Consider the following 25,838-nt stretch of genomic DNA (forward strand, 5'->3'; position numbering starts at 1 on the left):
ATACAGTGATAAGATAAAGCTTCAATTTCGAAGTTGAAATAATACTGCTTAATTCTACTGTGTCTTTTCACCTTGAAATACATATATATATATGTGTGTGTATATATATATATATATATGTATGTATGTATTGTTTTCAACCCAAGAATCTCTGTTACAGGCATTATGATGCCTCTGCTGGCTTTGAAGCCCCAGGAATCTAATCATCTACCCCCAAAAGGCTTTATTTTTCTACAATCACTTCTGGTTCCTGCCCATATTTTGTAATAACCTGACATGTCAGCGTTCTGCCATACCTTGTAGCTTAAGAAAGAGATAGTTTACTTATTACCTTTCCTAATTTTGGGGAATAAAAGAAAGACAATATATTTTCTTCCATAACATTAGCTCATTTTCATTCCTTTTCATCACTGATAGATGATAGATGGATTTCTATTGATTTTTCATAGGAAAGTGGGACTTTTTAAAAACCAACCTCCATTTTCCTTGTAACAGAACAATCGATGTTTGGAGTTGCCCCTACACAGCTCTAGTTCACTCTTGCTGGGCTCTCCCTTTAAACTTTCCTTTAGGAGAGTCCTACAGGAAAGTAGCAGAGGTAGCTAGCACATGAATCAACTTCCTCCCTACCCTTCAGGGAAAAAAAAATCAGAAGCATCGCCTTCCTTGGATTTGTTCTTTTCTTCAAATCTGATCAGTTTCCCAACTTTATGAATGAAAAAAAAACTACAACAACATTTATCAAGTGCTTACTTATGGTGTGTCATGCCCTGTGGTAAGCATTAAAGATATAACTCTAAAGGCAAGAGAATTCCTACTTTCAACGAGATTGTTTTTTAACAAAGGAGATAACACACATATTGGAGTGGAGACCAGAGAAGAGGAAGTATTTATTCTTCTGGGGAGTAGATTCATAGGATAGGCAATTGATATTTCTCTTTCAGAAGTTATGTTTGCTTTGATTTCTATGCCCAGAGCAAAATGTGGAAAGAGGGGGAGAGGAGATTACCTGTGTCACCATAGCAAACTAATGGCAAGGTATCCTAGGTGGATTGCTGGATGACATATAAAAGTGAAACATGGTCTGTACCAGCTGGCACAATTAGAGAATCTTCTATACAATGATTCCTTCCCTTACCCCCAAGTTTTTGTTCCTCATCCACTGAAATTATCTAAATTTACTTTTTATGTATTTTATATGTATTTATCTTTATAGATATATTGGTTCCTTCCAGTAAAATGTAAGTTTCCAGATAGAAGAGACTGCTACATTTTTGTTTTGGCATCTCTGGCACTTAGCCCAGTTCCAGGCAGAGCAAATACTTGCTGGTTGAATTGAATTGGGTAGGATGCAAGCATCTTACCTTGACTGAATGGGTCATAAGACTCAATGTAATCTGCCCCTTGATGATATATTCATCCTAAGTGACACTAAGTGGCAATGAGAAAGCAAGGGAAATGAGGGGCAGACAGTTTTGCAGTGTCCACCTGTAGCTTGATTCTTCTACATCTTGGGTTCACTGAAGATCGATGAACCATCTTTGCTCAACAGGTTAAATAATTAGCCCTGAGGTTACAAAAATATTATATTGAAAACTATAAGGCATTCACCAAATATTCATGAAGGTAGAGGATGTCAATGTCTAGGTCCTAGGTCCTTTAATTAAGGGGATTTGTTCTGTGAAGTTTGGATTCAATCAAAGGGCCTCACTTGAGGACCTAGAGGACCATGTATTTCCTTGAGGCCACAGGTTCCCCACTCCTGGCCTAGAAGATACAAGAAAAGGAAAGCGAGACTGTTTTATGTGGGCAATGAGGAAAAAAGCAAGTAATGCTAAGTCCACAGGCAATAAGGTGATCTATGTATTTGCTCTGGGCTTCTGTAGTTCCCAGGGATGAACTTTCATCATTTAAGTTTCTCCTAGCTCTTGCTTCCCTCCCTATACCCTCTTCCTACCCACCCTTCACCCAGAGGCACCTTGCATGAGTATATCATGGGAGATCTGGGATATTTTAAATTTGGGGTTGGTAGTAGTATATGGCTAGGTATGTTGAAAAGATTTGTTGGTCAATTTTCATGATTTGATCTAGGTAGGAAATTCAAATTATGGAAACTCCTTCCATATTATAGATGAGTAACTTCTCTATAACTTTCAGTCTTATGGAGTAGCCTTGGGCACTGAGAGGTTAAGTGATTTGTCCATGGTCAAACAGTTATTCTGCGTCAGAGACCGGACTTAAAACCAGGTCTTCCTAAATACAAGACTTGTCTTCTTTCCAGTACACAAAACAGGCAACTCTGAATTCCATAATTATGGGCTGAGTGACACTGTCATGAAATTCTTTTCAGCCTCAGTTTCCTCATCTGTAAAACTGGCAGTGCTGAGCTCACAGTGGTATTATGAATCTCAAATGAGATGAAGTATGTAAAGGCTTTTGCAAACCTGAAAGTACTATCCAAATGTGAGTACAACTCTAGTCTTTTTTCTGAGTTTCAGTAGTATATCAACAATTGCTTATTAAAAATTTCCAACTGGATGGCTCAGAGGCATCTCAAACTCATCATGTCTAAAACTGGACTCATTGTATCCTCTCCCCCCAAAATCCCAACTCTTCTTTCTTCCAGATTCCTGTTCCTATCAAAGGCACCTCCATTATTCCAGTCTCCTGGGTTTGTAACTTTGGCACTCTCCTCAATTTATCACTCTTCTCTTACCCCACATACTCAACCAATTGACAAATATTGTCATTTCTGCTTCTATATTCCTCTCACCTGACACCTTTTCTCCACTTAGCCAACTCCTTATTTCAGGCCTACATAACCTCTTTGCTAGATTACCACAATGGTGTCCTCCCTGCCTTAACTCTCTTCCTTCTCCATTACAACCCACAAAATACTGCTAGTTATATTCCTTAAGCACAAATTGGCCAAGGTCTCTACCCTGCTCATTAAACCTTAGTGGCTCTGTGTTGTGTCTAGGAGAAAATATAATCTCTGTGTATATTTTAAAGCACTTTACAACCTGGCCCTAACATGTTTTTCTAGAATCATCTTCTATTACTCTCCCCTCTACATTCTGCAATCCAGACAAACTGATTTCCTCCCTATTCTTTGTCCATGGCAGTCCATCTCCAGTCTCTGTGTCTTGCTACTAGCCATCCTTTATTATGCAGTAAAAGTATCATCTTTTACATGAAGTCATTCCCAATGACTTTAACTGCCAATGTCTTTCATCCCTAACTAGCTTGTGTTTAACTACATTGCTTTTGTTTTCATTTATTCTCTTTACATTTATTTTTACATATTCATTTATGTCCTTATTCTCTCCCCTTTTGGGATGAAGCCTTCTTGCAAATAGCTGTCATTTCATTTTTTTTTCTTTGTATCACCAGTGTCTGACCCATTGCCTGATACAAGGTGGCAATTATTAAATGATAATTGATTGATCAATAATGTCGAATAATCAATATTGTCTGTGGGTCTTTTTTTTTCTTCTGAAAATTAGGTGCTTAACTGACTAATTCCCATGTGGCTAAGGGCAGAAATGAGGACTTGCATGAGAAAAGGAAGTGGCTTTCAAAATTGTTCTGTTTTCTTAGGAAATAAAAAAAAAAGATATTGGTTGCAGAAGAAAACTTGTACTTTGTTATAAGCATTTTTCCCATATAGAAAATTTGACCAGTATGCATACCCTATATTTATAAGTCTATCAGAGTAGGCTAGGCTGTGATCCTGATATATGCCCTGCACAGTGCTATAGTTTTGGAATCTTATCAGTACCATCACCAGGAAATATATCAGAATACAAGAGACGTGAGCCTGAAGGCAGAAGAGGGTGAGAAGAAATCCAGAAATCAATACGTCTTGTCTTGTGTTTGGTACACCCTTGCAGTAAGTTCATACCTAAATCACAATCCATAATTTCAGCATATTGAGACACACACACACACACACACACACATGCACACATACACACAGACACACACACACACACACACACACACTGATTAACTTGAAAGTGAAATGCTCTCCTTGAGTAGCATCCCTTTTTAGCAGACCATTGTTATACCACATAGTCTAAGTTAAACTATTCTGTCATAAACATCATCCATTGGAAGACAGAAAAACTGAAGGGAAAAAAAAGTCCTCAATGGGACTATGAGCTGAAAGTTAGAGCCTGAGAAATGCTAATATGTTAGATTTGAAACTGGTGACTTTAAAGCTAGGGAAACCACAGAGCAACTACAAATATTATTCTGGTAGTAGAAATGAGCTTACTACAAATAATGGCTATGTCCATGGTTGGAATAAAATAGTCAACTGGAACCCATATATATGATTGCTAACTATCCTTTAAGTTCTGGCATTTCTTATACCACTAGGACCTGTAGAACTTTGAAATCCTAAAATGATCACAATGCCTGGAACATTTTAAATATTCAATATATGCCCATTGATTTGTTGACTCTTGAATGGTAGGTCAAAATAGCCCTGACCAAGACCTTTACAAATGACTGAAATTTAATAATTCTTAAAAGAATTTAATTTAAGAAGAGGACTGAAAATGGTTTTAAAGTGACTTAATATTACAATAGAACAAGATTGATGCCACACACACACACACACACACAAGCATATAAACACCCATATTTTAACAATAATCTGGAATGGAAAAATCAATAGAATCAAAACAAAAGAAACTTATGTCCAAGTGCTCAGGATACCAATCACTTCCATGCTTCAACTAGCACTGATGCTGTCACAGGGCATGCAATGTTGCATGGCTAAAAATCCACAACATTGTGCTTAGAAGAAAGGTCTTGGTGTACCCATGTGGTAAGCAGAATGTGACAAAGTTCATGAGTACTGGTTCCAAACCAACAGCACCATATGCATTTTGTAACCAAGGAAATCAAGGCTAAACCGGCTTGATATTCATGTGCCACGTTATCCTTGCAAATTCCTTCCCATCATCAGCTATCAAATATATTGGTTGAATTACTCACCATGTCATTGAGCATAGTCATCATGGTTTTGAAATCAATGACAAGAAGTGGAAGCAAGCTAGTACCTTTGGTGAGGTGCCATCTTGAAGATATGGAAACAGAAGATCTGGATATCAGCACACTCTTTATGTATTTTGACAAATACCTGATTTTGATTATGTAAAACAAGTAGCTTCAACCCTTCAAAGGTTGTTAAGCTAACCTGAGGCTTCTCTTCATTAGATCTAACTAGGATCATTGACCAGATCATGAACTTCATTCTGTAATGTAAGACAGCTGATTGGTTTGATATGGCCTGAGTTCAAAGAGGAAAGACCCACCTAATCTGAGAGCAAAAGAGGAATAAGGAGTCTTTATATCTTTGTAGCACCTTTCTCCTAAGGAGCTCAGAGAGCTTCACAGACATTATGTCATTAATCCTCAAAACACCCCCAATACGGCTCCATCGAAGTATAGACAAGGGAAGAGTCTCTTTCCGTCATTTATTATGTTTAAATTCTAATATCTTTGTCAGCACACCTAAATAACTATGATTATAGGCGCCATAGAAATAATTAGATGGATAGATGGAAAGATAGATTGATTTAAGGGTTCACCAAGTTTCAAGTCTGCTATTGTGGAAGATCCATTAACCACTAGTTTTCTACTTAAGCTTTTTCATTGTGTTAAAAGCTTCCATATTTTTTAGTGAATGGCATATCATCTTCCAGGCACAAGACACCACTATTTCAACGGGAAGACAGTAAAACATTTCTGAACACAAGAAATAGTAGAGGCTCCCATGTAATGGATTCCTATTTATTTTTTAAAGTAATCAATAGTTGTTTGCAAGTAATTGCACACTATAATCTGTAAGTAAGGTTTGACTGAAAACACACAGGCGTGCTATGAGACAGGCTCATCTGCTCCAATTTGGGGCCAGGTCACATAAGATGTGTATACAGAATCGCCTCCTCTTTCCAGCTTGCCATGATGACCCTTTCATAACTGAATTTAGATTGCACATCACTTACAAATTTCAGTAGAACAGTAAACTTGTGGGGAAAAGACGCCATAGTGATTGAAGTTAAGTACTGTGTTTTCTATAGAAATCAATGAAGCTAATCACACAATCCCAGTTCAATGTTTCCCATTCAGCAGTCTCAACAATACTTGAATATCATAATTGGTCTGCTGCCGAGCACATTTCTCTCTTTAGATCTAAGGAGGATGAAGTGTCTTTTCCTACTCACTGTACACCAGTGAATAATGAAAGATTTAAGGCACAGATGTTGTTGTTGTTGTCGTCAAACAGTCTACCCTTGAAAGAGGTACTTAGGTCTCCAGGTCTCTTGTTCTCTTTTCTTTTAAAAGGCACTGTTACTGAACTGCTAATTATTTCCCAACACACACTCCAGTTGAAACTGAGGCCTTTTCTCTCAGGGGGATTTGGCTTTCATCAGTGAAAATAACCATTTGGTAGAATGGAGTGACATGGTGGTAAATATTTTATTTCTAGCTAGACCCCAAAATGAGTATGTTCTCTTTACTGATGCATTCTTCAGTGGAAAGAGGAAGCCATAAGGTACAGTGGACAAAATAAAACAAGTCAGCCCTCGTGGGTCAGACTTGGTACCCAATTCATACTCTGTCACCATGGTTGAGTCATAAAATCATAGAGTGTTCGCTCTGGAAAGGGACTTAATGAGGCACTGTGCTATAATGTTGATGGAGGGGAAAAGGGAGAAAGAAGAAAATGCTAGATCCTGGATTTATTAATTGAAGACCTACATTCAAGTACCCTCTCTCTATTTATTAGATGGGCAAATATATACAAGTCATTTAACCTATCTTAGCTTTTCTCATTTGAAAAAGCAGGGATCATGATATTTGCAAAACCTCTTTTATGAGATTATGAGAGTGCTTTGAAAACTTTTTAAGTTTCATAGATCCCAAGCTCAATGATAAGAAGAAAGGCCCTATGTATGCCAAAATATTTATAGCAGCCCTGTTTGCAGCAGCAAAGAAATGGAAACAAAGATATCCATTAACTAGAGAATAGCCAAACAAGTTATGGAACATGAATGAAATGGAATATTATTGAGCCGCAAGAAACGAGGAATACATTGAATAGGGAACTGATGTAAAAATTAAGTAAGCAGAACTAGGAAAATCATATAGGGAATGCCTACTGTGATATAAATGGGAAGAATAATAACAAAATTATCAAAACTGAAATAAAAAAATGAAAACTGTTAGAGTGGGTAAAGTTAGCGCCAAAGGACAGAGAAGAAGACAACCCCCATCCACTATTAATCCAATTTCTTCTTTGCAGAGGTGAGGGAATAACGATGTGGAGGACTGAACAGAATATCAGACTTTTTCAATGTATCGGCTAGTTTTGTTATACTTTTTTCCCTCTTCTTTTAAAATTCTTTGACATAAGCAATGGGAGGGCTAGAGCTATGCTGGGAAATGTAGGTGATGATGTAATAACAGAAACATTAATGCAATTTCAAAAGATAGCTTACAGCACCATATGAGTTATTATTAATTTTCCTTTCCCGTCTGTATTCAGTGTCTCATCAGGTATTGACAAATTCACATTGTCAGGATTTCTCTTGCTCACAACGCTAAAATCTACATGATGACAGTAGCAACAGAGGAATCCACCCAAATGAGACACAAAATGGGTTAGTAGGTCTGGTTTATCATGTCTCATGAGAATAGTAGATCCTCAACAAGCATTTATTGACTGCCTGGTCCACTGAGGATCTCTGTTGGCTTATTTATAAAGAAAGTACATGTAGACTAACCTGTAACATAAAGAAGCGTAAAGTCTCACCGCTATAGTCCAAGTTCTCATCATCTCATACCCGCCCTTTTATAATATACCCCAAATTGGTCTCCCTGCCTCAAGAATCTTCCTCTTGAATTTATCCTAGAAAGACCTGACCATCTCACCTTTCCTTCCCAACTCAATCACCAGCAGTTGTGCCCTATTACCTCTAGGATCAAATGGGAACTTCTGTTTGACTTTTCACAACCTGCTGCCTGATTTTGCTTTTCTCCTTCCTATACCCAATATACAATCCAGCCAAATTGGCCTTTCTGCTGTTCTTTACACCTGATACTCCATTGTCTACCTTCGTTGCTTTGCATTTACTGGTCCCCATGCCTGGACTGTATTCCTTCCTCTCCTCTGCCTCTTAGCATCCTTTTAGGCTTCAAAATTCTGCTCAGCCTCCATCTTCTATATGAAGCCTTCCCTGGTTCCCTCAGCTTCAGGTCCCCAACCCCCCCCCCAAAAAAACTTGTTTTTTAATATGTGTATGATGCATTCATTTATTTATGTAATCTTATATTGTTAATATAATGCAATTTAGTAGGCAGACATTGTTTTACTTTTGCCTTTATATGCCCAGTGCTTGTTTAGCTCAGCGTGTGGCATAGTAGAGGCTAAATAAATATTTGTGAATTGATTGCTGGATCATCTTTTTCCCTCCAAACCATCTCTTCCTTCCAAATTCCCTATTTGACCCAGGTTTGAACCCCTCATCTTTTATTTCTCTTTCCTCCTCACTCTCACATTTAATCACTCACTATATCCTGCCAACTCATCCTTTAAAATCTCTCTCACATCTGTCCCAAGCTTAATTAAGGTGAGTTTTAGTCCAGATGGTAGCGCTAATCTCCTGGCTGACGTTGGGGAAGTCTATCCACTTCTAAGAGTCTCAGTGATTTCATCTGTGCAATGGAGAAGTAGGAGAGCCATGACTAGGGTAGGGTGCCTAGACCATTTTTTTCCAGGGCACCAAAATATTGAGAATACTCATAACACTTGACTAACTTCATTGTTGAAACAACTTAGCATCTGGTTAGCAAAAATAATTAATTAAAATAGAAAGATAACATATGGTGCTCCTCCTCTGCTAAGGGTCCATACCCCACGTTACCTCTTTCCTGGCTCAACCCAGTCTTTGACTCTCTGGCTCTCTCCCTGGATGCCATTCTAATAGTGGCCTTATGACATCCCAGTGTCTCTGTCTCCCCACTTACCAATGGGGACTTGTGCATTAGGGTCTCTCTTCCCTCGCTAAATTTGCCTCTAAAAGTTGCTTTTTTTCACTTGTGTTTATTCTGTAAGAGAAAGCACAAAATAGTACATAGATACCTGACCTTGTAACCAGTAAGAATTATATAATTATGATCCATATGAATATATATATATAATTATACACACATATATGTATATAATGATTATATATACATGTGTGTTTGTTTATAATAAATGTATAAGCATATATATGTATGTGTATGTATTTTTATTTGTATGTATGCACGTATTCATGTGTGTGTGTAAGCACGTATGTATATGTGTGTATGTGTACTTTTTAAAAACCAAACTTGTGATTTCCATTCTAGTGCAAATAGGCAGTTTCTCTATGCCTTTTAGTTTTAGTCATTTTCTCAGTGCACATAGAGTTTTAGTGGCTCATCTAGGGTCACAAAGCCCATATTTGTCAGAAGTAGGACCTGAACCCAACTATTCCAGGTTTGGAGTATGTCTCATAGCATGCTGTCCCAGCAAACTATTAACATCAGTGAAAACCACTTCAGTTAAATGTGAAGAATGAGTGAAGAAAGCACATCTAATGATTTTTGCTGATGAATTAAGTGAAAATTACCCAAAATGCACAGAACCTGAGCTGAAAGTGAAGCTCACTCAGACCAAAGTGGATTCCCTATGAAGACTACATGGTGAAATTGAAGAACTGTAATTATTGTGGATGAGAAAACATTCTCCCCACTCTCACCTGAAAACACACAGAAATAGGACTATAATTTGTTTAGTGTCTTATGTTTTCTGGTTCTGTAATGTGATAAAATGAAAATGAAATCCAATTATGCCACTTATAATAATGGTTGATTATTTAAAAGATATATAATCTTACTGCAACTCAACCAGGAATTTGTATTCCTCTGTATTTGATTTATTCAAATGGAAAGCCTCTGCCTTATTCAATCAGTCAATAAACATTTATTAAGCACCCACTATGTGCCAGGCATTGTATGTATGCATCATCCCTGGAAATAGAAATATAAAAAAAAATGAAATAATTCTTACTTTCAGGGAGCTCACATGATGAAATATCAAAATATATATAAAGTGCTTTACATATCTTAAAGGGAAAACAAATATTAACTGCTATTATTTTGATTATTAATTTTCTTCATTAATGTCATATTTCCAATGGAGAGTGAAGCATTTGGACTAGTGAAATAGGGTATTTGGGATATCATTAAATCATAGAATTTCAGAGTTGAGAGAGAACTCAGAGACCAACTAGGCCAGTTCTTAACCTTTTCCATGTTGTGGATCCTTTTTTAGCCTTTTTAAGTATAGGGACATTTTTACAATAATAAATATTAATAATAATTACTAGGCTACATATACAGTGCTTTAATGTTTGCAAATCACTTTACAAATAATATTTCATTTCATTCTCACAACTCTGGGAGATACTCTTATTATCCTTATTTGACATATGAGGAAACTGAGGCCCACAGCAATTAAGTGTCATAGTGTCTGAAGCCTGATTTGAACACAGCCCTTTCTGACTCCAGGTTTAGTACTCTATGCACTAAACCGCCTAGCTGTCTCTAGAATAATGCCTTCCGAGAATTATGTTTTTTTTTTTAATTGCATAGAATTGCTAAAGAAATTAATTAAATGGAAATAAAGTTATTAACATTTTTGTTTTTAATTCACAGATGACAGATCAAGAAGTCCAACCTATACCTGGACAAAAGTCCTGTCTGTAACAGGCAGTCATCTTCTAGACTTTGCTTGAAGATCTCCAATTAATACTTAAGGCAGAAAATGTGCGAATTCTGACGAGTGTAACGAGTAATATCCTCATGACCTAGTGCAGTGTCTGGCACAGATTAGGTACTTAACTCCTTACTGATTGCTGATAAAAGGATTTCCCAAAGGTACCCATCCACTGACTGCCATTCATGCTTCCCACTAGAGAGTATGGAGAAACCAAAGCTGATGTGTCAGCTAATTCTGCAGAAAGGTGAGGCACCACCTAGCCCAGGGCTGGATTTGTTCTGTGAAGTTTGGATTCAGTCAAAGGGCTTCACTTGAGGACAAAGAGGGCCACAGGTTCCCCACCCCTGAGTCCTAGCCCAAGGAGAACTTACCAAGTAACTTTTGTTTTTGGTGGCTCCAAAGTCTTTTTGTTCTGAGCGCTCTCATCCACAGTGCAGTTGCTAATTTTTTTTTAAAATAGCACTTTCCTTACATATCTCATATTATAGTCACAACAGCAACATGAGGTAGGTAATATCCCCATTTTATTGATGAGGAGATAGGGGATCTGACTTTTACTAGGTCACTGAGCTGATAGTTTGCATAGCTGAACCCATGCTTTTCCTGACTCCCTGTCCAGTGGGTTTTCCTCCGCACCTTGCTGCCTGGATAGGCAAAATAAGCAAAGTTTGTCTTTATGATTCTGCTGTTCTCATAGTGCCTCTTCGCTTTTCCAGGTCCCACCGAGTATCAACCAATCAACAAACACTGAATCATAGTCTACAAGATTCCAAGCACTGTGGAACCCCCTGGAGATATAAGCATAAAAATGAAACTGTCCCTGCCCTCACAATGTTTACATTCTACTAGAGAGATTTAACATGTCAACAAAAAATAAGTGACTTGCTTGAAGTTATAAGGCTACTAAGTGGGAGAGGAAATTAGGATATTTTTTACACTTAGGTCAGTGTTCTTTCCACTGTCTAAGACTTCTTTGTACCACAGAGGGTACTCTAGGCCACACAGGCTCCCTGGGTAGTAGAGAAAACCCTTGCTGTCAGAATTCAAAGGATAATGAGATCACATCAGGCTGTGGTGATGAGGAAAGGTTTTACAGAGAAAGTGGAATTTGAGCTGATTTACAGAGGATAAGTAGAATTGAGATCATCATAGCAAGCCCCTGGAGGACAGGGGCATATCTGGCATCGCATTTATCTTTGGGTCTGTGATACACACTCAGATCCCTGTTCCTTGTCACAATTAAGGTTCTATGTAAAAGTAATCACTAAACACAAATTTGAAGACAAGAGTTCAAAATAATCTTTATGGATGGGATGAGTTTCCTAAGTTAAATACTTTTATAAGAGTTTTAGTTTAGTAGGGATATAGAAGGATTCTGTTATTTCATTTACTTCGTTAACTCCCTCTACTAATACAGGTTAGGGCCTTTTCTGAAGTGCACAGCCTCAGAGAGTTCCCTGCTACACTAAGAGATTAAGTGATTTGCTAGGGTCACATCTCAAGGTGTCAGAGGTGGGATATGAGCCCAAGTCATGCTGCCTCTCATTTTTGGTCGGTTGCATTTTAAAACCAGACATTTCTTTAGTTCTCTTCTAAAATGTTTGTTGAAATAAATTAGAATTCAGACAGGGCTGGGAGAGCATCTATGCAAATGTTAAAAGCTTTTTGAGACCATGAGGCGATTTGTTTGACTGGAGACAACGTTTCCTGTTTGGCTGCAATGAAAAAAGAAGCCTGCAAAGATGGACCAGATTGTGGTCAAGATTACGGAAGGCCTCAAATGTCAAGAGGGAGATCTGGGACTTTATTTTATAGAAAACAGGTTGCCTTGGAAGATTTTGGAGCAATGGAATAGCAGGATGAGACCCGTGATTTTGGAGGATGACTGACAGTGGTGTGCAAAGGGGATAGGAAGCTGGTATGTGACTGCAGCAGTCCAGGCAAGAGGTACTTTTTTAATGTAATGATTCAGAAAGACTCAGAATGGAAAGAAGGAAAATAACCAAAGTGAAAATAAATTCAACACAAATATTATCTGTTTTATTGAATGAAATAGAGATGGACTATGTGTGTGTAGTGGGGTTAGCTGCCCAAGATGACAGGGAATTGAGGCATGGTACTTGTGACACCCATGCTGTGTTTCCATTAGCAATAGTTTGGGCCTGCTACGTAGCACACACTAATTTGGAAATAAATGAGAAAACATCAAATGCACGTGCCGTGCAGTGGGTAACTCAGGATAAGGCTCATAGCTTTTATTTTTCCCCCTCTCTGCTTAGCAGTTGTAGTTTGCACTTTTTGAAGTCTGGTTTGCCCCAGGATCCCCTCTATTGGCTACAGCAGTACCTTCTGTGATGTGCCCTAGCAGCTGGCTGGGAGATTCCCAGGGTGCATCTCAACAAGAAAATGCAAACCTGCTTGATGGAAGAGAGGGGCTGTGGGGATGAGTCCACAGGGAAGCAAAGCATAAGGTTAGGGAAGATCAGACAATTCAAGGCACGTGCCCAACACCAGCCTTGTTAGTGCCTCTTGCATTTTACTTTGCTAACAAACTATTAGTTATAGCCAACTATTAGTAACTGGGATGTCTGCTGCAGTAGGAATTCCAGTTAGCCACCATCCCTTCTCATTTCCTGTATTCTAGTTCCCAACTATTTAATGAGGGCTTGTTTATCACACTATCTAGATAAATAAATTATCGTTTTACCAGACTTACTGAAAATACCCATTAATTAGTTTGAAATGGGGGGAAAAGTTTTTGTTGGTCCTGCAGCTAAGTCAGGCAGTAATCTCATAATCTCCTTAGCTTTTAGCAGATGAACTTGCCAAACATAACTAAGGAAAACCTAAGGGCTTCAGTGAACTCTGATGGAGATAGATAGATTATGGGCATCTCTTCTGATTTTTTTTCAAAAGGATGAAGTGAGCCCTGAATTGCTAGAACATACTGGTTTGGGCTTTTTTTTTCTTGGTGGAATTTCTTCTGAGGAAGGATTTTCCCACATTTTCCATATTTTGGAATATTTCCATAATTCTGTTCCTTGCATTGGATATTAAATGTCTGCAACATGTTTTGGGGTGTTTTCTAAACATCAAAACTTCTGATGGGTTTGTACTAAGGCACAGAAAACATCATTTGTGACTCAATTTAGTTTTTTATATGAGGTCCAACTTACAAGTCGCTGTACCATAAGCAGTAAATAGAATTTCACACCTAGATGAAGTAAGGTTGATGGACTTTTGGGGCAGATACTGGAGGTTATGTGTGTAGGATGTCTGAAGCAACCAGTCAGAAGTAATGTGTGTGTGTGTGTGTGTGTGTGTGTGTGTGTGTGTGTGTGTGTGAGAGAGAGAGAGAGAGAGAGAGAGAGAGAGAGAGAAAGAGATATGCTTATTCTCACTCTAGAGATTATCTTTAGTGGCCTAGCTAACCTTATAAAGAGAAGCAGCATGATGTACAGCAGAGATTCTTAAACTTTTGTGTGTCATGGAACCCTCTGGGATCCTGGTGAAACCTCTGGATCCTTTCTCAGAATAATGTTTTTAAATTCATTAAAAATACAGATTTCAAAGGAAAGCAATTATTTTGGAACAGTTATCAAAATATCTTTTTAAAAAAAGTTCATGGACTCCAGGTTAAAAATCCCTCGAGTAATGGTTAGAGAGCTGCTGCCCTTAGAGTCAAGAGAACTTGGTATCAAGTAGTACCTCAGACATATACTGGTTGTGTGGCCTTGAGTAAGTGCCCCATGCTCCCCTCTAAGGCTGTGAGTGGCAAGCAGGTGTTAATCTGAATTCATAGAGCAAGTCTCCTCATTGGGTGTGCCTTATACCAGTGGTATCAAACTCATATAGAAAGGGGTACCTGAAGACTGTATATTCACTTAGAAAACCACAAATTATGTTATTTATTTTATTGTACTTGTAATTATTTTGTTAAACATTTCCCAACTACATTTTAATGGCATTTCAGACTTACTGTAAGTATGAGAGGCTATATGCCTAGCAGGCCTTGTATTTGACAACCTCTTCCTTACACCAAAGAAATCGCAGTTCTTGGACACCATCAAAATTATTATGAAGCCATTTTAAACCTGAAGACTAGGATCCAGGTGGATAAATGTGCTTCTCCTTCTAGTTAGGGAATAAGGACAAAGAAAATCAAAGTATATATGATTTTTTTCTTTTTTTTCTTTAATGAGGAATGACAGGATACAACTAGCTGAGATGCCAATTACTGTAGAATTATTTAACCAATAAGCATTTATTAAGTACCAACTACATTCCAGACAATGTGCTCATCATTGAGAAAATACTAACAAAAGCGTAACAGTCATTGCCTTCCTGTCTTACACCATAATGAGAGGAAACATTAGAGAGATGATAGATACATCAATCTAGAGATGTGGATATATGGGTGGATTGATTAGTTGATAGCTATAGATAGATATGGACAAATACATATATGTATTTACATACACATATATTACATATATGTCTAAATATGTGTATATATATATACACACACAGAGAGAATGAATACAAAGTGGCTTTAAAATAAAAATAGTATATACAGAATGAATACAAGGTAGTTTTGAAATAAGAATCATAGACTTCGGGCTAGAAGGGACATTAGGGAGTCATCATTTCCAATGCCCTCATTTTATAGATGAAGAAACTGAGGCCAAGAGAAATCAAATGACTAGCCTATAGTCCCAAATTTAGTGTCTGTGGTAGTGATTGCACCTAGGTCTTGAGTACTCTTTCTGCTATACCAAGTAGCAGTAGAGGAGGGAGTAGTTGGTGGGCACTTCAGAAAAGGCTTTGGATCTAAGGTGGGATTGATCCAAGTTTTTTAAGGAAAGTAGAGGTAGAATATAAGAAAAGCAATGATAAATCACAAGGTTGAAAAAGAACATTCTCCTTCCTTTTGAGACAATTATGCCGGTTGTGATGAACGTTCAAGTAACATAAGAACAATTTTAGTGACCTGGATTCTTTCTGAAATGTTGGTGGATAAAACAAGCCTGGAAGGGTAGAAAATGGTCTCATGCTGCCTCTATTCCTCCTGGAAATGACCTTAAGGAAGGAGTTCTATTCAGTAGATGGGTTTCAGAAGGTCGTTGAACTTGGATGGAGAAAAATAATACATTTTTCTTTTTCATTGACCTTTATTTAAGTTGATAATTTTCTCTCCACTTATGAAATTTAAAAAATATTCTGGGAAGGGGTCTACAGGTTTCACCAGACTGCCAAAGGGATCCCTCACACACAAAAAACCTTTAGAACCTAAAACCTCCAGCTTTAGGGGTATCTATTAGTATCTTAATAGGAAAATCCCTCTCAATGCGTATCCCTTCTCCCAAATCACTTTAGTAGTTCCTCAATACATCTGAAGGGCAGCCCCATGGCTTGTGTCTACCCCAGGCATCCCTGGGGTAGCTAGGGTCAATGGGATTGGCCCTTGGATAACCACAATATTGCTAAAGAAACTGTGGCGGGACTAGATAAGCACATTAGAGTACCAAGGAGGAATACAGCTCAATGGACAGTGAAAATCAATGAGGGCAAATTGGGTCATTTTTGCCTCACTGATCCTCACTGACCATTAAGTCCTATTTGCTGGTTCATGGCTGTTCACTTCATTTATTTTCTAATCCCCTTTTCACCCACTTGGCACCTCTCCAGGTTAGTGCAATCCTACTAATTGCAGCAGCCTGCTCCTGACTGCCTGTGACTGGGGCCTTATCACCTCATTACAAGGCCCGACATGGAACTGTACACTTGAAACCCAGCTTGAGGCCTGGTTAGTTTAGGATCAAGGCTTAAATCAGACATTATCTCACAGGCTCTCAGATCAGGGCACTTTCATGGAGGATGGCTGCTGGGACTTGCTTTGAAATGATTTTCCCTGCAAATTTTCACTGCCCTTGGAAGAGTCCAGGCAACTTGAAGCTAACATTCCTATTTCTAAACTTCAGAAAAAAGGGGGTAAAAGGAATGTTTCGTGGTACACAGATGTTTTGGGAATTCTCCTCTTATGTAGATCCCAAGCTAGATTTTTGGTTGTTTTATAGAAATTAAGATTTTATAGTATAGTGGATGGAAAGTTGGCTTCAGATCCAGAAAGCCTTGGAGTCAAATCCTGCCTTAGCACCTACCTCATAGGATTGCTATGAATATCTAATAAGAAAATATTTGTTAAAAGTGCTTGGCAGAGTGCCTGGCACATAGTAGGTATTTAACAAATACTTATTCCCTTCTCTTCCTTTCACTTTGACTCCTACCATCTCTGTGACCCAGGGTAAGTCAATTAATCTCTGAGTGTTCTAGTTAATTCTAAAGACTATAAATTATAGCTAAAAAGCCTGACCTGAATTGTTAGGAGTTTCCTCATTTGGGAGTTCCCCATACCAATGAAATCGTATTCCCCTGTAGGTTTTTATTTTATTTTATTTTCGTATCATCTTCCAAATATATCTCTTCCTCTACTCAGAGCCACTCCTTATATAAGAGCCATTTCTTCATATAATAAAAGACTTAGGTTTACTTGTTTGCCTAGACTCTCATGGCCATCAAGTGTCCAGTTTTCCCACATCTTCTCCAACATTTATCATTTTACTGTTTTGTCATGTTGGCCAATCTGATAGGTATGATGTGGTACCTCAGAGTTGTTTTGGTTTGTGTTTCTCTAATCAATAGTGATTTAGAGCATTTTTTGTATGACTGTAGATAGATGTAATTTCTTTGTCTGAGAACTGCCTGTTCATATCCTTTGACCATTTATCAATTGGGGAATGACTTGTATTCTTATGGATTTGACTTAATTTTCTACATATTTTAGAAATGAGGCCCTTATCAGAGAGACTGGTTGTAAAAATTCTTTCCCAATTTTCTACCTTCCTTCTAATTTTAGTTGCATTGTCTTTTTGTTTGTGCAAAACCTTTTCAATTTAACGTAATCAAAGTTATCCATTTTGCTTTTTGTAATGTTCTCTATCTCCTATTTGGTCATCAGTTCTTTTGTTCTCTATACATCTGATAGGTAAACTATTCCTTGCTTTCCCAGTTTGCTTATAGTATCAGCCTTTATAACTAAATCATGAACCCATTTTGACTTTATTTTGGTATATGGTGTGAGATTTTGGTGTATGTCTAGTTTCTGTCAAACTCTTTTCCAGGTTTCCCAGTAGTTTTTTCTTTTCAAAGAGTGGGTTGTTATCCCAGAAGCTGGGGTCTTTGGATTTATCAAATAATAGATTACTATAGTCATTGACCACTGTGTCTTGCATATTCAATCTATTCCAGTGATCCACCACTCTATTTCTTAGCCAGTGCCAAGCAGTTTTGATGATTGCTGCTTTATAATACAATTTAAGATCTGGAATGGCTAGGCCACCTTCCCCTGCATTTCTTTTCATTAGTTCCCTTGATATTCTGGACCTCTTGTTCTTTCAGATGAATCTTGTTATTATTTTTTCTAACTCTATAAAATAATTCTTGGTAGTTTGATTGGTATGGCACTGAATAAGTAAATTAGTTTAGGTAGAATCGTCATTTTTATTATATTAGCTTGGCCTACCCATGAGAAACTGGTGTTTTCCAATTATTTAGATCTGACTTTATTCGTGTGAAAAATGTTTTGTAATTCTGTTCATATAGTTCTTGGGTTATTTCACATTATTTTGTAGGTAGCACAGCTTATTGCTGGAACTGTAGACAGGAAGACCTGAGTACAAATCTACATTCAGATACATACTGGTAAAGTGATCCTGAGCAAATCACAGTCTTTGTCTTTATTATATGTGATGGAGTAGTGTGCAGTGGCAAAGAACTGGACCTACAGTCAGGAAGACTTGAGTGGACAAGGGTAAGTCAATTAAAACTTTGTCTGACTCAGTTTCCCCATCTGTAAAATGAGGATAGTAATGGAAACTACCTCCCAGAATCATTTTTAAGATGAAAAGATAATATTTATAGAGATTTCATAAACTTTAAAATACTATGTAAATGTTAGTTGCTTATCATTATCATTATTATAGGATAAGTGAGGGACAATATAGTTGGAGATGTTTTCCTTTGCACTGGGGTCTAAAAAGGGGAAACTTAAAAGAAACCAATTAAAAAAGATCATGTTGAGGAGGAATATTTTTTTAAAAAGAGCAACTTTTATAGAAGTATCTAGAAAAAATGGAATAGCCTTTTAAAAATTGCTTTTTCTATTACTTATTATTCCTTCTTTCCTATGTGCAACACCTGTGGATTGGAAAGAGAAGCTATTTTTTCTATTTAATTAACTAGTGACTCTGTCCATAAAAGTTATCACCAAACTAGTGAACGTTTTAAAAAAGAATCATTCCAAGATGAACCAGTTGAAAAAAAAAAAGAAACTCTACAAATTTGAATCAGCTCTCCAAAGCTAGCCAGATTCCATCCTCCTCAATGGGTAAGATGTGAAGCAGAAAGCTACTGGGGCTGGGGAGTGTTACTAAAGAACATGAGTCACTTCAATGGCTGGCATTGATACTGTAGCAAGCAAACTGGAACTCTGGAAAGAATCAGGATAGTTACTTTGGCTTGGGAGCTTAAGAATAGTGGTGGTTGCGGGCATAATATGGTCTAACTCGTCCATGCAGCCCAGTAGGAATGGAGGAAAATTTGCCAATCATTTCCGTAGACAAAGAAAAGGGTGGAGCAGCTCCCACATTTCACTGTGAATGAAACTAGCAAGCAGCCCACATCCATGTGCAAAAACGCACACGTGTGTGTACACACTGGCATGAGAAGCTCAAATTTTCCCATAAGCCCAAAGCAACAAGCTTCAACAGTTCTTACTCTAGCTTTTGTATCCTGGCCAGATTCCAATTGGAATAATTACATTCTGCTCACCTCCACTCCCCTTGCCGTTTCAATGGGATACAATGCTCGTCTTCACTTCGGGCCCCAAACTGTCATGTTAGTGTTGTTGCACAGTGTTCAACCATTATTCCTGTTCACACCATATGCGACTTCATTTCCTAGCTGAGAGAATCAAGCTTCCCACTCACCGTTCTTTTCACTGGTTCTGGGAAGCAGAATAACCACATAAAACCACACAAGCCTTGTCACCCTTTAAAAACTGCCCATCAATCAACTTTTTTTCCTCCTCCCATTCTTATAGAATTTAAGGCACTGAATGTCTCTTTTTCCCCAAATAACACCCACCTTAACTTTTTGCATTTCCTGCTAACTCACTTTCCAAAACAAAGCAAAAAAACTCACTTGTAATTCAACTCCACACCGAATTCCCATTGTGACAAAATTTCTCTTCTTTATAAACATAATTATTCTTTATTTTCATTCTGCTGCTACTGCCTTTCAGCTGCGTGTTCAAAGCTTGTGTTATGTGGCTCTACATTTTTGTCTTTTGGTCTCAATAGCGGAAATCAAGCTTCCCAGGGGCAAAACAACATTTGGCAATGTTTATCCTGCTACCCACCATTTTTCGACAATCGTTTTCATTTCTGCCGCACAGAAATTCAATTGAGAGTTTTGAACAACTTTCACTCATTTCTACCTAAAAAAAAAAGAAAGAAAGAAGAACAGAACCTCAGTAGAACAGACTAAGGGTGCTTCTGGTAATTTAAACGTTATTTGAATGTGAGAACCTCCTGGCAAGGTGAGCACCTCTGCCCCTGCCCCAGTTAGCAGTTAGGACACCTGCAGTCCTTGAGATTCTCTCCCTTTGGCTGTAATTACACATCTGGGAACCCAGAGCAGCCCATGCCCAGCAGGAAGTATGCAGGAGGGCAGAGGGCAAATAGCCTCTATGCTGGGACCAAGTTCATTGGGGGTATCTCTGAATCATTAGTTCTCCTGCCCCAAACCATCCAACCTAGATCTTAGACCCTGCCTAGCTTGTAAATAAAGGCCAGCCGAGACTTCACACGTTTCTAGCTGAGACTCTGATCTCTGACTGTCTGAACTCTTCTTCCTTAAAGAATCAGTCACTTTGTATCCTACTTCTGTCTATGGACATATTTCCTCTTTTCAGTGTAAAGCAAACACTGTGAGGGCAGGGGACTTTTCATATGTTTTCTTCTATCCAGCACTTAGCACTGCCTGGCATATAATTAGGTGCTTAATAAATGTTTATTGATTGATTTCTAATGACTAGATCATAGTAAACACTTAAAAATGCTTGTTCACTGATTTCTTTTTAAATTAAAGAACTTCCTAGATTTTTCACTTACATCATCTCTTTTTATCTCAGTAACTACTTGTACAGTTTGTATTTATTTTGAACATTTTTGTTTTATGTTCTCATCACTTAGCATGGTGACTGGCACATAGGAGATAGATTAAATCAGTTCTTGCTGACAGACTCAGTATACGTTGTGCTCAGTTTTTTCAGCTGTCTGTTTTTTTTTTTTTTTTTTTGGCAAAGATACTGAAATGGTTTGTCATTTCTTCTCCAGCTTATTTTATAGACGAAGAAAGTGAGGCAAACAGGGTTAAGTGACTTGCGTAAAGTCATATAGTTAGTGAGTAAGTAGGCACTTAATCCATGCTTTTGTTGTTGTTGTTGTTGTGTGTGTGTGTTTTAATTGAAGCACTTCCTGGACTTTTGACTCCTCCCCTCCTGAGCTAGTTTCCCAAATACACAGTGCTTCCTCCCTCTTATTTATTCTGTGTAGCTTTATAAATGTACATTTTGTCTTTCTGATAAGAGTGTCATTTCAGGGCAGCTAAGTGGCACAGTGAATAGAACACTGGTCCTAGAGTCAGGAGGACCTGAGTTCAAATATGGCCTCAGACACTTGATACTTACTAGCTGTGTGACCTGGGCAAGTCACTTAACCTCAATTGCCTAGCCAAAAAGAGAAAGAGAAAGAGAGACAGAGAGAGAGAGAGAAAGAGAGAGAGAGAGAGAGAGAGAGAGAGAGAGAGAGAGAGAGAGAGAGACACCTCCTCATGGGCAGAGACTCTTGTTTTTATGTTTTTTCCATAGCACCTCAGCATATGGTAACAATCAAGAAGCTCCTAATATGCACTAGAACTATGCAGATGCTGCGAATATAAATAAGAATGAAAGAATTCCTACAACCACAGCATGTAAGTATAAACAGTATACATACAAGTGTATATAGAACAAATATAAAGTGAACAAAAACAAATTAACTACAAGCAAGGATGTTTGTGAGGGAGATAGGTCGCTAGCAGTTGGGGGAATCAGGAATGCTGCCATTCATAAGGTGGTTGTTGAGTTCCATTTTGAAGGAGGAGAAGGACTTGGTGAGGCAGAGGGGAGGTGGGGGTGCATTCTGGCTGTGGGTCCTGCCAGGGTAAAGCTACGGAGAGAAAAGATGGAGTGACCCATGGAAGCAACGTAGAGAAGTCAAGTTTGGCTGGACCACAGAGATAACAAAGGAAAGGATATTCAGTGATGCTGGGAAGATAGGTAGGTGCTTTGATTCGTTCCAGAAGTGACGACTGAGTTTCCTGATGCCTAGTCCTGGACTTTCTCAAGTGAGCATCATTATGCTGCTTACAAATGACCAATATGGGAGCTGAACTAGTCTCAATGTGTTTCAAGGAGTCAAAGTTCCTCCAAGACTTATTGTTACCCAACTGGACAAAGAAGGTACTTAGATCAAAATGTCTCAAGCACTAAAAACGTATTCTCTAATAACAGGAACAGAACACATTGGCTTTTTTTTTTGTTTTTTGAAAAGTGATGTTATTTCAAAGAGGAAGAAGTGACCTGCACTGGTAATAATTTATATGGTCTTATATAAGCTGAACATATCACAAAGGAAACGTTGCAGTGAGACATCTACCAGATGATATGGAGGTCTCTGCTGTCAGAGACAGCCAAGTCCTTTTGCAAATAAGAGGCTTACCCTCTGTGCTAACTTCTCACAATATTGACTTACTTGTAGGAATTTTAAAGTGTATTGGTCCTTAAATAATATTTGGAATAAAGTCTTGTTGCCAGGCAAATTCTGTGCTATGAACTCCAAAATTGTCCTGATATTAAAACCAAATGAGGAGAAACTTGATTTCTATGAAACAAGGTCCATTCTGAGGTTTAGAACTCCGGATGTGAAAACATATTGTTTTAAGGCAAAATATTGTAGTCAAGTGAACAGGGATCTCCTATGGCAGTCTAAGAGTGGGGATTCCCTTACATAGTATAGGAAGACATAGAGACGTGGCGTAAACCTTTTTTCAAATATGATGATATCTATGGTCATAAACAGAATGGAGCATATGCCCTGGAGGCATATGAGAAGGGAAATATCATTGCTAACTCATGGAAAATAAATCGAGAAAAATCCTCTGGAGAGAAATTATAGCTGGTGGTGTATTTTGGTTATCGAAGGATAAGTGAAACTGATAAAATGTGGTTGTTATAGTCTGGGAAGGAGGTGACAAAATAAATAGTATTTCTTTTTAACTCCATGTAAATGTTATTTTTATTGTTTTCTCTTTAGCCTAACTTCTGAATCAAAACCACACATATGTAGGAAGAGGAAATAAAGAAGAGAAAAAAAAAGTTCCTGTTATTTCATCTTTTTTTGACAATGATTGATCTACAATGTAAAACACTTTGTATATAAAGCTCATTAATTTAAGTTTAAAAATATATACATCAGATAAAAAACTTGGAATATAAAAGAGATATTTCTTTAGATAAATACAAAAAATCTGACACTTAAAAACAAAAGTGAAATCTATCCATTATGCTTCACTCTAATCTTTTCTTCAGAATTCTCAGAGGAATCAAGAGGGCCCTACCTAGTCACAGATAGGAAAAAAGAAAACATATTCTCAAACATATAGGCACTGAGAAACTTCTTAGGATGAATAGCCCAAGGGAAATCTTACCTGATGTGGGCAGATAAAAGTAAGCTGAGTGGAAGATTTGAGGAGAATTCTCTACAAGCTTTCTATCTTCCTCCTGAACTCCCAACAATTTCAAGATTCACACAACTGGGAATTTAAAAAAAAAACACACCATTACCATTTTTATAAATGTGCTTATGAATACATTTGCAGACTTAATTACATTCTATTTCACAGGCGTAAACAGGTTGACAAATATACAAGTTTTGCAAGGCCAAAAATAAAACAAGCTCAAAACTGAAGGCAGCCTTAAAATCATTGCTGAAATTTATGTTTTTACACTTAAAATCTGAAGGTTTTCAAGGATATAAGCAACAACTATATATTTTTTTAAAAAATCATTTTTACTATATTTCTCAATTAATTGGTCTAAGGTCTAGTAGACAACAGGTTGTTATAACTAATGAACCAGGCTATTTTGTGACATTTCTTTAATAATATTTCTCTACTAAAAATATTTTATGTATTTAATGAGTTGTGATCAACAAGTGATAGTTCTCTGCTCATCCTTTTAAATTGAGTTGTGTAAAAACTAGGGGTAGCTAGGTGGTGCAGTGGATAGAACACCGGCCCTGGAGTCAGGAGGACCTGGATATTTGAAACGTACTAGCTGTGTGACCCTGGGTAAGTCACTTAACCCCATTACCTAGCCAAAAAAATGAGTTTATATAATAACTAGAAAATCTGGTATAGAGTGCTGGACTTGGAATCTGCATTACAGATTTTAGAGATGGAAGGGACTTAATATATACTTATACAAATATATATATTTATATGTAAATAATTGATTTATTTTATCATCTTCTAAACTATATATGTAATACATTGCTCTACCAACTTCTAAAACTATCCTCCTTTACCTCTGTTAAAAATAATCGATCAATTTTTTTTTTCATATTTAGCTTTACTCACTAATATACATATCTCTCTCCTCCTTCTCCCCCCAAGTTGAAACTCTCTCATAGAAAATATGTAATCAAGCAAAACAAATCAACACATTTGCTGTGTCTAAGGATATATGTATGGTTCTGCATTTATAGTTTCTTATTTTATTGCTAACTTGTGGAAGATGTGTTACATCCTCAGTCTTCTAAAGCCAGGATAACTCATCACTGCTTTGATCAGAGGTCTGAGGTCTTTCAAAGTTATTCCTTCTCACTTTATGGTTATGCTCATAGTATAAATTATTCTCTGTGTTCTGCTCACTTCACTCTCTGTGAGTTCATATAAACCTATCTTTTTTTTTTCTAAATCAGTCATTCAATAAGAACTTATTAAGCGGTTACTAGGTGCCAAGTACTATGCTGGGTGCTAGGTATACATGTACAAAGAATGAAATTTACTTTCAAGGATCTTATATTTTAATGAAAGAGATAAAAAGTACATATATATGTGTATATATATATATATATACACACATACATCAACAAAGTGAATACATGCAAATATATGCAAAGTAGTTAATACCAGGTACTTTGCAAGGGAAGGTATTAGTTGGAGTAGGGAGGATCAGGAAAGGTTTCGTGCAGAAGATGGTGCTCCATTATATTCATATACCAAAATTTGTTCAGTCATTACCCAATGAATGTCCACCTAATTTGTTTCTAGTTCTTTGCTACTAGAAAGGACATTAGAAGCTATTTAGTCTGACCAACCTCTCCCATTTTACAGATGAGGAAGGGAGGCCAAGGGATTCACCCAGAGGTGATAAAACAAATAAGTATATGATGTGGGATAAGAACTCAGGTTTTTTCTGATTACAAATTTAACACTCTATCTCTTATGCTATACTGCCTTTCAAAGAGGAAAGACCTGCTTATGCTTACTCTTTATGCAACCATGGGCAAATTCCTTAGACACTCTGAGACATAGTCAATTATCTATGACTATAAGTTATTGACCAAGGAGATTTTAATTGGAAAACAGAATGCCCATGACCAGTGAAATTATGGAGCCTTTGACATACCTAAGTGCCTTCATATGTCATGGTGTAATGGTATAAAAAAAAATTGGACGTGAAATAAGATTTTGTTTGGTCTGTCTGCGATCTTATGGAACATACTTATCTTTTCTGGACATCAATTTCCTCATGTATATGTCCATAATATATCACATAGGCTGTTAT

At 37.5% G+C, this 25,838-nt stretch overlaps 1 long non-coding RNA gene across 1 annotated transcript in view; it reads right to left on the reverse strand.

Moving 5' to 3' along the window:
- Window positions 1-20,185: 20,185 nt before the first annotated feature.
- The window catches only part of LOC114051531, a 49,283-nt gene continuing 43,630 nt past the window's right edge, over window positions 20,186-25,838 (reverse strand). Inside the window, exons 2-3 of the long non-coding RNA XR_003570171.1 lie at window positions 23,696-23,800; window positions 20,186-20,381 (exon numbers count right to left, since the gene is read on the reverse strand). This is a non-coding gene — a long non-coding RNA (uncharacterized LOC114051531). The remainder of the gene's footprint in view (window positions 20,382-23,695; window positions 23,801-25,838) is intronic.

The sequence above is a fragment of the Vombatus ursinus genome, unplaced genomic scaffold (assembly GCF_900497805.2).
Source record: "Vombatus ursinus unplaced genomic scaffold, bare-nosed wombat genome assembly UNPS02014803.1, whole genome shotgun sequence".
NCBI lineage: Eukaryota > Metazoa > Chordata > Mammalia > Diprotodontia > Vombatidae > Vombatus > Vombatus ursinus.